The 13727-nt window shown below is 45.0% G+C and overlaps 1 protein-coding gene across 1 annotated transcript in view; it reads right to left on the bottom strand.

The window, feature by feature from the left end:
- NELFA (negative elongation factor complex member A) overlaps positions 1-13727 on the bottom strand; it is a 63122-nt gene that overhangs the window by 31521 nt on the left and 17874 nt on the right. The window lies entirely within an intron of this gene.

Below are 13727 nucleotides of genomic sequence, written 5' to 3'. Positions count from 1 at the left end.
AGTTTATATTATTTGTCATGTACACGCTTTGCTCACTTACAAATCAAGTTCTCAGCCATGATCTTTCTTGGGCAAACCACATTTCTAAGTCGGCCTTCAAAGCCAGTTGCCCACTGAGCATCCTCCGTTGTGCAAAGTCCTTCCTTGGTACACTTGAACTCCTATCCACCGACAAGGCTTCCATCTGCAGCTTGATGGAATACTGCCCTCCCCTCTGCACTCCCCCCCCCCCCCCCCCCACCCCTCACCTCACACCTTGCTCAGCTTGATGGAATACTGCTCTTCCCCTTCTGAGCTGCCTTTGGCATGAGATGGGATTCCAAACGATTTATTCAGCTGCTTTGGAGTCTCCACTGTGACACTGTAATATGGTGTAAATCTTGCGCCGAACAGCAAGGCTGGTTTATGGAACGTAAGTAAAAATGAACTTTATTTCGAATCTAAAATAAAATGAAATTCTAACACAAGGCTGTGATACCAGCACGTTTAAAATTATACAATTTAAACTCAACATCTATCTTCATAAGATAATACAGAATACAGTATCATCCTTCAAGCTTAAACTCCAAGCAGTTGGAATGGCAACTATTTCCGGGAGCAAGACGTGCTTTGGGGATCACAACTCATGGGGCAAAATAAAACTATTCTTTGACTATCTTAATTCCTGCCATGAGGTCATGACATCGAACACCCTCAAGCAGAATTCCTCTATTTAGGAGACTTCAATGTACACCACAGGGACTGGTTGAAATCATCCCACACACGGATGTTGGGGGAGTTGAAGCTCTCACATTTCCCATTATCAATGATTTGGAACAAATTATCACCCAACCTACCCATATCCCAGATCGTCATGACCACTCTTCAATACTTTGGATTTGTTGTTCACCTCCAATTAGTTATTCTGGCCACAATCTTGTGAACATCACTTTACTTACCACCACTCCTCCTCCAACTAAACGGCAGTATTGGCATTTCAATAGCGCTGACTGGACTGGTTTACAAAACCTATTTTCTGATTTTCCCTGGAAGGACTACTGTCTGCCCTCAGACGATGCCTCTATCTCTGCTGAACGTATAGCTGAACTGTGGCCATTTGTACAAGAGATGCGGCATATCGGACATGGAAAAACTGATCTTCCTCCGACTCACATCCTGCTTTCATATTTGCCAGAGATCATTGCAAACAGGTTATTCGTGAGGCAAAGCATTCCTTCATCCAAAATAAATGTGACAACCTCTCATCTTCTTCCACGAATAGATCTTTCTGGTCCTTAGCGAAAAGTATCTCCAACAACTTATGTTGCTCTTCCTTTCCTTCGCTGTTCCGTTTTGATGGTACTATAGATGCGTCTCTGACTGATAAAGCAACTCTTTTTGGTTCTATTTTCTCCTCTAATTCCACACTGGATGACTCCAACAGTCCATCTCCCTCTGAAGCACCCATTACCCATCCTATGCCCCTCCCTATAATCGCTTTTCATGCAGTCAAAAAGTATTCCTCTCTCTGGACACAAGCAAGGCATGACAAGATGGAATTCCTCCTCATGTCTTGAAGGATTGCGCTTCAGAACTTGCTCCCGTGCTTGCTCGTTTGTTTTGTTTTTGTTTAAAAACCCAAACTTTTCCTCTTTCCGGGAAACATGCCGAAGTACAGCCTATTATAAAAAAGGGGGATCGTTCAAACCCTTCCAACTACCGTCCTATTGCTCTGACTTCTACTATTTCCAAAGTCTTTGAATGTCTTCTCAATAACCATTTCCTCAAGTATCTTGAATCTCACAGTCTTCGATCTGACCATCAATATGGCTTTCGCAAGGTGGCAAGATCTACCGGTGATATCCTTTCTTACATTACAAATGTCTGGGCCTCTTCTCCGAGAGACTTTGGGGAATCCTTTGTTGTAGGCCTTGATATCGCAAAAGCCTTTGACGGAGTTTGGCATCGAGGTCTGATATCCAAGCTTCACTCTTTCGGCTTTCCTCCTTCACTCTGCTCTTTCTTATTGAGCTCTCTATCCAACCGTTCTTATCCCCGTTATTGTTGATGTTTCAACATCTTCCTCTTTCCCTATCAACAGCGGTGTCCCTCAGGGTTCTGTCCTGTCTCCGACACTTTCTTTTTTTTAATCAATGACCTTCTTTCTTCTACAAATAACCAAAAGCACTCGTATGCTGATGGCTCAACATTACATTCCATGTTTTCTTCCATCTGCCCAATCTCCCCTCACTCGATTTACATCTCGTTTCATCACAGCGACCTCTTTAAATTCGGATCTGGACAAGATTTCCCAGTGGGGAAAATGTAATCAGGTTAAGTTTATTTCTTCTAAAACTCAATTTCTTCCCATCTGTCTCTCTCTAAAACGCCTGAACTCTCCAATCTCCTTTGAAAGCTCCACAATTATACCATGTGATTCAATAAATCTACGAGGTATGGCCCTAACATCAAATTTATCCCAGACTCCACACATTACACAAATAACTAAGTCTGCCTTGAAGAAACTGGGAGTCCTGTTCAGATGTCGAAGATTCTTCTCCTCAACAGTTGCTTCAACGACATAAAGGATTGATTCGTTCTCGTATAGAGTACTGTTCTCACATCTGGGGTAGTTTTAGCACCACATACTTACTGGACAGAACTGAATCCAAAGTAATCTGACTTATCAACTCTCCCAATCTGAACTCAAAACTCGAATTATGCCACAAAGTTGGCTCTCTTTCTCTTTTCTACAAATATTACTTCGGTTTCTGCTCCAAAATAACTTACTGCTTGTGTACCTCCGCCATTAGCGAGACCACGGAATACTCGATAAGCCACTACATCACGAGATTATTGTGTGGCCATTGGCAACTCAAGGGTGGGCTGTTATTATGTGTTTCTTCGCCTCCACTGCCAAACTATGGAACTTTTTACCTTCCCATGTATTTCCAAGCACGTAAACCTTCCCCTTTTCAAAAAGCAGATTTTTTTTTTTACTTCCGAAAAAAACTCTTAGGCTTTTCTCTCTTTCTTAACTTTTCTATCAATGCAGCTCCTTTTTTTTATTGGCCTGACCTCGATTACAAATCTATAGTCCCTGACTGGAGCCTTCAACATTACAAAAAAACATATATATACACTACCGGTCAAAAGTTTTAGAACACCTCAATTTTTCCAGTTTTTTATGAAATTTAAGCAATTCAAGTCCAGTGAATAACCTGAAATGGAACAAAGGTAAGCAGTAAACTGCTCGAGGTTTAAAAAAAGTTTAGGTTAGCAAAAACGGGAAAATAATGTAAATTGCACAGTTATATTCTAAAAAGGCCTTCTTCAGGGAACAATTAATGGTTAACAACTTACAGCTGTTCTGCAGCAATGTAAGTAAATTAAGCCTTGAAAGTTGATGCAAACAATTCCTGGAGGTGTCCCAACCTCTGCTGATTACTTGATTACAAACCCCCTATCTGTATAAAAGCAGTATTGGAACAGACTGTTATTACACCCTCTGAAGCATTATTTGGACAATATTGCACTGCAGGAAGTAGTGTATTGGAAACTGGAGGAAACTGACACGAAGAGATCTGGCAGACCCAAAGCCACAACAGAATCAGAAGACAAGTTTCTGAGAGTCAACAGCTTGCATGATAGGCAGCTCACAGGACAACAGCTTCAAGCACAGGTTAACACTGGTCGAAGTAAGCAAGTCTCAGTTTCAACTGTGAAGAGAAGACTTCGAGCTGCAGGTTTGACAGGTCGAGTGGCAGTAAGAAAGCCATTGCTAAGATGGCAAAATAAGAAAAAGAGGCTTGCCTGGGCCATGAAGCACCGCCAGTGGACTACTGAAGACTGGAAGAAGGTCTTATGGACCGATGAATCAAAATTTGAAATCTTTGGTTCATCACGCATGGTTTTTGTAGGCCGTCAAGTAGGCGAAAGGATGGTTCCTCAGTGTGCGACACCAACTGTCAAACATGGAGGAGGAAGCGTGATGGTCTGGGGCTCTTTTGCTGGATCCAGAGTCGGTGACTTGCACAGAGTGACTGGCACCCTGAACCAAAAGGGCTACCACAGCATTTTGCAGTGCCATGCAATACCCTCTGGTAGATACCTAGTTGGTCAGGGGTTCATCCTACAGCAAGATAATAACCCTAAACACACCTCCAGGGTATGTCAAAACTACCTTCGAGGAAAAGAACAAAATGGTAGGCTTCAAATCATGGAATGGCCAGGACAGTCTCCAGACTTAAACCCCATCGAGCTGGTTTGGGATGAACTGGACAGAAGGGTGAAAGCAAAGCAACCTACAAGTGCAACACATTTGTGGGAACTTCTGTAACAGTGTTGGGAAGAACCTCCCGAACAATATTTGATTTCCATTGTAGAAAGAATGCCAGGAGTGTGTTCGGTGGTTTTATCTGCACAAGGTGGCTACTTTGCTGAGTTAAAAAATTAAATTAAATTTTGTTAAACAAAATTATTCCATGATTTCTTTTTTATCTCCAATTGTTTATTTGTTCTATGCTTAATTTCAGAGCACATTGAGCCATTAAACTGCGTAAATTTCAATAAAAACAAAAATTTGAGGTGTTGTAAAACTTTTGACCAGTAGTGTATATATTGTTGCGGATATGAGGATTGTATTTTTTTATTGTGTGCTTTATTATTATTATTGTCTATTCTGCACCTCCTGCCTCCAGTGTTGTGTAAAGGTCAAAGGGCGTCCCGGTAGTTAATTCCATGAAACACCACATTGAAGGACACTATAATACCCTTGTTCAGTAGCTTATATCTTTATTATGTGTTTTAGAGTAAGGCCTTGTCTTCCAGTAACATGACACTCCATTGCACCAAGTAAAAGAGATAGATTCCCTTCATTCCCATTCCCTAAAACCTCCATTTCCCCGTTCGTAATGGCCAAGCCTCAAATTGGCAATTACATCCCCTCCAATTGCCGCCATTGACCACGAGGCAGGGTTGGGGAAGAAAGGCGGGTCCCCACCTCGTCATAGAGAGGAGGAGTGAGTCAGCCCCACTCAACCAACCACAAACAAGGGGTTGGACTTGGAGAGGGTGTGGAAAGGAACAGCAAGGAGGTTCGCGAAGGTTGAGGGGCGGGGCCTATATAACCCGCCGCGGGACGTTCCCGAGAGAGACATGAGATGGGCTGAGAAAGGAGAGGAGCTTTTAGGAGAGATGAGCTGAGATCTGAGATGAGCTATGACAAGAGCTGAGTTGTGAGGTCCCAAAAGCAGACGTCATCCAGGGAAGCGCAAAAGCCTGCTATTCGTCACCTTGCTCGCCAGCGGCAGCGTCTACAGCAGCAGCAGCAGCAGCGTCCCCAGCATCCACCACGCTCGCCAGCCATTTGGGGCCTGGACGGCGGTTTGGAGCAGGGCCGCGGAGGAACGGCGGCTGCCCAACGCGCCGATTCGTGCTGCCGAACCAATTGGACTTTCCTCTCCTTCCAGCCAATTCCTATCATCATTCCCCGTGTGAGTCGTCTTTGTTTGTTCTGTCCGGGGTAGGTAATTAAGTCTGTATAAGCTAGTAATTTGCACTGTGTTACCTGTTTTTTTCATGTCCGCTGTAAATACCCGTGACTGCTCTTTTTGCTTATGTGTGTGTAAATAATAATAAACCCCGTTACTCTTCTGTACATCTTCTTCTTCTTCCTCTTTGCATTCGTCGTCTTAGTCTTTTCCATATTGAGTAGCTGTGGCGCGATACGGCCAACGTCTGGGTGAATCGGGTGAATCGGGGAAGAACTGTTCGGCCGCGGCGCCTCCGCTCGGCAAACAACATCCTTAACCGCGGACCGTAACAATATATATTGTTGCGGTTTTGAGAACCCACACTTGTAAATAAATCTAACATCATTAAAGGTTAAAGGTAGCACCCCATAGGTAGGCCACAAGCAACACATAGGTCACCATAGGAGATCAGTTATTTCTTAGTATGTGTTAGATAAGGCCATTTTCCAATAATTGCATCTGTGTTGTGTCAATCAAATAAGAGTAGGCCCTTCCGTCCATTTTGGCAGCCTCCCTTCCAAGCGACGCCATTAAGCGCTAGCCATCGCCCTCGCCCTTTAGGGCCAGCAGCGTTTGCAACCTCGCTGGGCTTCCGCCCAAACCAGCCCAGAAACCCACGAGGTAAGGCCCGAGAAGAGGGCGGAGCACCAGGATGGAGGTGTGGCCACGTCAACCAGCCGTCAGGGCGGGGCCGGTAAGCCATAACCAGCCAACCAGGGCTGGAGTGACATCGCCTGACAGGCGTGACTTTTGGGCTTCGAGAGCGTTCGCTGGCTTGATTATAAAAGCACGCACGCAAAGCCCTCAAAAGGACTGTGCGGGAAGGACTCGAGTGACAGATTGGTATTGGAAGGACTTATCGTTGTGGAGAGGACTGTCGTGATTGCGGAGGACTCGCGAGTATAAGGACCTATGTGCTTGATCAAAGAGGGCTCGCTGGCATTGGTATTTCAAAGAGACGCACTGTGGAAACCCGCTGTGCTGAGGGCGAGCGCGTGGCACGCATTGCCACGAACTGCAGCGTGCAGGACATTGGGGAGGGCGCGCTTGGAGCGAGTAGTGCGCATATTACGTACGCCAGTATACGAGCCTTCCCCCCCCCCCCCCCCCCCGTCATTATAATTGTCCGTTCGCGTTACAATACGTGAAGAGCTGCCTGCCGGGTTTCGTCTGCCGGACCGGAGCCGGACTGGAGCCTAGACCCCATCGCCGGACCTTCCACCCTACCATCTGCAATCCCTGTGTGAGTGTCTGTGTGTGAGACGGGCCCGTTTGCCCAGGGAATAAGTTAAGCCTGTAGTTAAGACTGCCCTGTGTACTTTTCCTTCCTCTTTCTTTCTTGTACATTCTTTCGTTTCCTCTTCTTCTTTGTACATAATTAATAAACCCATCTGTTCTTCCTGTTTTCCTGGTTTCCTCTCCATCCGATCACATTAGTCTTTTCACCATTGGGTAAACGTGGCACGATCGCAACCACTTAGAATCAGGTCTAGTCACTGGTTAACAGCTCGGATCGCGGATTGCTATCCGCTCGGCATATCCCATCAATATCCGTGGTTCAAGCGGGAGTTATTTCCTTGCTTTACGGTCGGTGGTAGTAATTAGGTGATAGGACTAAAAATCGACCAACAACCCTATTTACCACCGACCGGAAGGAACGTTATAACTTCCAGGGTCGCATCGGCCAGATCAAAGACAAGGGGATTAACCCCCTCTTGATAAGGGGAGAGCCGACGTTCGAGATCCGCAACAATATATATGCATGATATCTCAAAAGGCTGTGCCTCAAAAGCCCCTCACCCCTCCCTCACCTCATATCTTGCCCAGCTTGATGATGTGGAAAACAAGACCTTCAAGAACGTTAGAATCTCCCACAATGAAGCCGAGTCCACAAGTCCATCATTTCGCCACTAGAAGGTCAGTGGTCTCTCAGTCTTCCACCACCTTCTTTTTCCTGTCTTCCTTTCTGGTCTTTCCGTGAGCCTTCCCCCCTCCCTCCTACCCTTCTCACACCCCTTCCACCCTGCTACCCTCCCCCCCCCCCCCCCCCCCCTCCATAGCCCCCAGGTTTCTGCAGGGGTCCATTATCAACCCCTTTGGGTGAAACTACCTAAATCCAAGAAACCTGTGCACCTCCACTCATTTGTTCCTCCTTTTTCCCACCTGTGGAACCAACTTACACATTCCCTTCAATCTCATTCTTCCCTCCGGTTCTTCAAGACAGCTGTTTCCCACCATCTCAGATCATCCCCAATCCAAAAGCATGATCTTTTCTACACCCAGTAAACCACCATATATTGTCATGTTGCCGGTGATTAAGATCACAGGCGGCTGATAGTAGAACAGTTTGCTTTAACTACGTGGCGATCAAGCCGAAACCGGCGGATGGTCCGTCGCGCGCGAGTGAGGGAACAAAAGTTCTTACCTTTACGGACGGCCGCCACACAGGTTTATTCCTCGAACCCACAAACACAGAAACGATACAATGGAAAATCAACAATACAACAAATGAAATGCAACAAATAATGGTTTAATTAAATAAAGCACAGAAATAAAATGAATGGTGAGGTAAATCTATAATCCTAACTTGAGACGTCTCCACTCAGACACGAAAACAGACAGGGGAATGATAAAAGAAAATAAAAAGAAAATCCCGCCCTTTTATTTGCCAGCACTCAGCTCTGTTCTCGACGATGTCGTTGAATAACGTCGACAGTCCAATGTGGCCGGCAGCCGCCCATGCGGGAAACGCACATGATGGCGCGAAGTTCCTCCTCACTGCACCAGTGCGCCACGAAGGTGAGGCAGTTCGTGCAGCCTGTCCTGCCTCGCTCTCCACTCCCTCCGAAACGTAACACTGCTCCATCTCCCAGGAGAAACACCACAGTTCACAAACACCCCTTCCTTCACGATGAGAGAGTTCCCAAAGCTCCGCAGAGTTCTCACGAGCCACCCGAGAAACAAAGGAAAAAGCGTGACCATCCGATCCAACCGCTAGCACCAGAGAGAGTGAGCGACAGACTCTTCTTCTTCCTCTCCACGATCACACTCGAGCCAGGGACGCCAAGCCAGGGACAAAAGGCATTCACCCTCCAGAAAGCCAAATCGCACCAGCATGAAGAAAGGAAAAATGGGGCCTTCTTCCTTGTTCATGCCAAGAGACCGAGAGAGCAACAGATTCTTCTTCTTCTCAAGACCGAGCGAGCTGGCTCTGATGTCATCTCTGGCCAATCGCCCGAGCTCTGTCCATTACCCCATGTCTCCTTATCCAATGACGAAACTCAGGGCTTGGTCTCTCCGTTACGATCCATCGGGGTGCAGAGTTTTGTCTCTTCGAGAATGTTTGCATTACGTCGGCGGGGTTTAGCCCGATCAGGAATGTGCTGGATTTCCCTCGGGCTTGTCGGTGTTGTTGGTTAATGGGGCCGATTGCATGGCTGGCCGAGTGAATGTAAAAACACAAGGGAAAAATCACAGGAGACAATTACATACTGGGAATTATCCTTAAGCCCTATTTAACTAACACAAAACCACCCTCTGTGTGGTGAAACAAATACTCTTACGCTCACAGTTTCCCTGCTTATGGACATCTCGAGATGGGCTTCCTACTCGCATGCGATCCATGCTACTACGACACAATCCTATCTGTACAAGGGTATGTCAACACCTACCCCAAAAAACATAACCATATATCTATATATATCTATAATTACATATCTATAATTATATGTGTATATATATATATATATATCTATATCTATCTATCTATATATATATATATATATATATATATATATATATATATATATATATATATATATATATATATATATATATATATATATATATATATATACATATATATATATATACATATATATATATATATATATATACAGTGATCCCTCGTTTATCGCGGGGGTTACGTTGCAGAACCCCCCGCGATAGATGAAAATCCGCGAAGTAGCGACCATATTTTTATTTTATTATTTATATATATTTTTAAGCTTTATGACCCTCCCCACACTCTTATTAACCTTTCCCATACTCTTATAAACACTTCCTATACTCTTAAACACTTTTTACACTCTTAAACATACGTAATTTTAACAACATATAAAATTCTAATGGGTACTCACCATTGAAGATACTGTAGCTACCCATGGGTCCCCCAAGCAAGACCAGCATCAGAATCTCCTTGCTCCAGCCGGTGACGTCACCGGCGGGGATCCCCAGCGCCAGAGTGGCTGGTCACGTGACTGCTAAAGCGTGCCGCGCGTGCGGGTATAATCAGCTACACCTGTTGATCACGTGACCACCGAAGCACGCCACGCTTGAGAGGCGTGGCTTTCGGTTTCTGGTTGTGCTTTATAATGCAGCCCGATAAACGGGCTTTTCAGTGTTCCCGAGTTGGTTTTGAGAATAAATATCTTCTCGGACGAGTTTGTGTCTTGCCCGTCATTTCGTCGGTATCAAGCAAGAGCCCCGGCTCTTCAATACTACAACTTGCATGATGAAGATGATGATGAATTAGCTGTGCAGTACTGATGACGATGAAGGTGATGACGATGATGAATGTACTGCACAGCCAGAAAGAGCATTACAGTTACCCATTACGTGGGTAACTAGCGCAAGTGGAAGCTGCCGCATCTGCGTTTTCCATACGCACGACTTTGTCTCTTTGTCTACTCTTCTACTGTACACTATGTACAGTATTTTATTTCTTGTAATATGTTTTAATTACTGTATATTTCTTATTTTTTTACGTTTTTTTATTTTTTAGGCTAGAAAATGCTTATTTTACCACAAAAATATTTAAAATAATAGTATATAAAAATACATTTATACCGCAAAATCCCGCGATATAGCGAAAAATCCGCGATATAATTTTACATATACTAGCGAGAAAAACCCGCGATGTACCGAAGCCGCGAAAAGTGAACCGCGATATAGCGAGGGATGACTGTATCTATATATATATATATATATACAGTGAAACCTTGACTTACGAGTGCACCAACTTACGAGTTTTCCGAGATACGAGCCGTCGCTCGGGCGGTTTTTTGCTTTGAGATGCGAGCCGAGATCTGAGTTACGAGTTTACGCCACCCGCCACTAGGTGGCCCAACGAGCGTTCCAGTCACGTGGTTATCTTGCCGCGCAAGCATCTCTGCCGTATATAGCTGCTGCTTTGTTTTCGCATTTTGGTTATTTTGGAAAATTTCTTAGTTTTAACCACGGGTCCTAAGAAATTGAGTGCCAAGGGCAGTGCTGAGAAGAAGAAGAGGATGATGTGCTTGGATATAAAACACGCAATCGTCGAAAAACATGAGCGAGTGTGCGTGTTGTCGACTTGGCGAGGCAGTACGATCGTAGTACTTCTACAATATGTACGATTTTGAAGCAGGAGTCGATAAAGGCTATAACGCCAGCCAAGGGCGTTACGATTATTTCAAAGCTCCGGACCTCTGTCCATGAAGAGATGGAGAAGTTGTTGTTTGTGTGGTTGACGGAGAAGCAGCTCGCAGGAGATACCGTGACCGAGAGCATCATCTGTGAGAAGGCACGAGACATTTACGGGGATTTGGTGCAGCAGACGGCGGGAACATCAACGGACGAGGCATCGGAAGAGTCATTCAAAGCCAGTCGGGGATGGTTTGATAATTTTAAGAAGAGGACCGGCATTCACTCCGTCGTGAGGCATGGTGAGGCAGCAAGCTCGGATGTGAAGGCAGCTGAAGATTTTATTATAACTTTTGCCGAACTGGTACAAGCCGAAGGATACATCCCCCAGCAAATCTTCAACTGTGACGAGACAGGGCTCTTCTGGAAAAAGATGCCGAGGAGGACGTATATAACGGCAGAGGAGAAGAGCATGCCAGGCCACAACTTGTTCAGAGTGCCGGCGATAGCTCGCCTTCTCTTTGTGGAAGACACGGTGAGTTTTTTTTTTTCTTTTTTTCTTTTGTATACAAGATCGAGGCTCGTGAAAGAGCTAACATTAATCACACAAAAAGACAAACCGACACACAAAACACAAAAAACAAGGGGAGCGGCAGACAAGATGGGGAGAGAGGGGGAAGGACACAAACACAACATTTGAGAGCAGGGACATCGGGAGGACTTGGGGGCAGGTGGGAGAGGAATAAAACATATGAACACTGCAAGGACTCTGGGGTGAATTACAGGGGGTAGAAAATATCAAGGTTTTCGATGGGTCATTGATGAGGTCATTTCGATGAGGTCATTGATGAAGACCAGAAATATCACAGGGCCCAGAACACTACACAGATCCTGAACATCCAACAACTAATGGGACGCAAACGGGGCGCCCAGTTTAGCGGTACACACATTGATGAATCACCCTGCCTGTGAAACACCGACATGACAGGTTATAGCTGGGTCGGGATTCAAACCCAGGCTGGACAGTTTAGAGTCAAGTGTGCGCACCTCCAGTCCAGGCCATCCTGCCAACTTGTATGCTGCATACAGGTGAAATATAAAGCGCGAGATATTTTTATATATACTGTATATTTCAAAAAAAATTGGTGTGGTTTTTGGGGGGCTGGAACGGATTAATAGCATTTCAATTCATTTTAATGGGGAAATTTAATTTGAGAAACGAGCAAATTGAGTTACGAGCTCGGTCACAGAACGAATTAAACTCGTAAGTCAAGGTTTCACTATATATATATATATATATATATATATATATATATATATATATATATATATATATATATACAGACTTGGCATTTAATATGGAATTTTTTTTTGTGAGGGAGAACTTAATTTTCAAGATGTCTTAGAACCAAAAGTTCATTAGAATTATGTTGAAATTATTCCAGATTTTGTTAATGTGACCTTTAAAAGAAACAAAAACCACATTTGACATTTTGAAACAAATAAATTGATCCTTGAAAGTGATGTAAACTGATATCGAACTCAATTCATGGACAGTACTGTGTTAAACTTCTGTACATTTTCCAGAAGTATCTCTTTATTTTGCACATTAGCCAAAAAATTTTTTAACAAAAACAAAAGTTAAATTACGACTGGGATTACGGACAGTAAAATTACAGTTCAGTACTTCGTGTAACCCCCACGAGCATTCAGGAGAGCACGTACATGTTGCGACATGCTGTTCACGAGATTTGCCAAGGTTTGGACAGGAATCACTTGCCATGCAGTGACAATAGCCTGCTGCAATTCACGCACAGAGGTCGGCTGCTGGTCCAAGTGGTCGATTTGACGCGCTAATTCTGCCCACAAGTTCTCTATCGGATTCATATCCGGGGACATGGCAGGCCACTCCATATGCTCGACACCACGGTCAGCAAGAAAGTGTTGGATCATGCGAGCATGATGAGGCCGTGCATTGTCATCTTGGAAGACAAAGTTTCCTCGAATGGCTGCACGAGCAAATGGAAGCAATGTTTATTCCAGAAAGGTCCTGGACTTGAACTGGTTCAGGTTTCCATTCAGAACAACCAGGTCAGTTTTGCCCCCTGCATGAAAAGCAGCCCAAACGGTCACCCCACCACCTCCAGCTTGGACTCTTGGCACTATACAATCTTTGTTGTAGGCTTCATGCACTTGTCTGCGCACTCGGACGCAGCCATTTTGACGAAAGACCAGAAATCTAGACTCGTCACTGAAGATCACGTGATTCCAGTGTCCTGGCTGCCATTGACGGTGCTCTCTGGCCCACTGCAATCGGCGCTGGCGGTGTTGTCTGGTCAGGCGTGGCTTTCTCAGGGGACGCCTGGCATGAAAGCCTGCTTGAACCAGTCGTTGGTTGACTAGCCTTCTGGATACAGGCACATTTGTCAGTTGCTGCCACTCAGCCCTAAGCCGATTAGCTGACTTGGTACGGCCATTGCGGACTAACCGGTGCAGCTGGCGATCATCCCTCCTTGTGGTTCTGCGGGGATGTCCTGGCCTCGGTATTGGAGTAGGGACACCCCTCTGAGCATTTCGTTTCAGGATCTTTGACACCTGACCTTGAGTGATGCCATACTGCCGAGCAATAGCACGCTGTTTCATGCCGTAATTTCGTAAAGCCACCACTCCATGACAAACAGCATTGTCGAGTTGACGGACCATCTCCAGAGGAAGCGGCAATAACTTTTGGAGACGTGCAGCAGTTGTTTTCCACTAATACAGAATGCAACAACCCTTGTATACCCGACTGTGAAGCCAATCATCAAGTGC

This window comes from Myxine glutinosa, chromosome 3, assembly GCF_964187855.1.
Source record: "Myxine glutinosa chromosome 3, kmMyxGlut1.1, whole genome shotgun sequence".
Classification (NCBI taxonomy): domain Eukaryota; kingdom Metazoa; phylum Chordata; class Myxini; order Myxiniformes; family Myxinidae; genus Myxine; species Myxine glutinosa.
The sequence above is the reverse complement of the archived record's forward strand: the minus strand, read 5'-3'. Positions and strand labels throughout refer to the sequence as shown.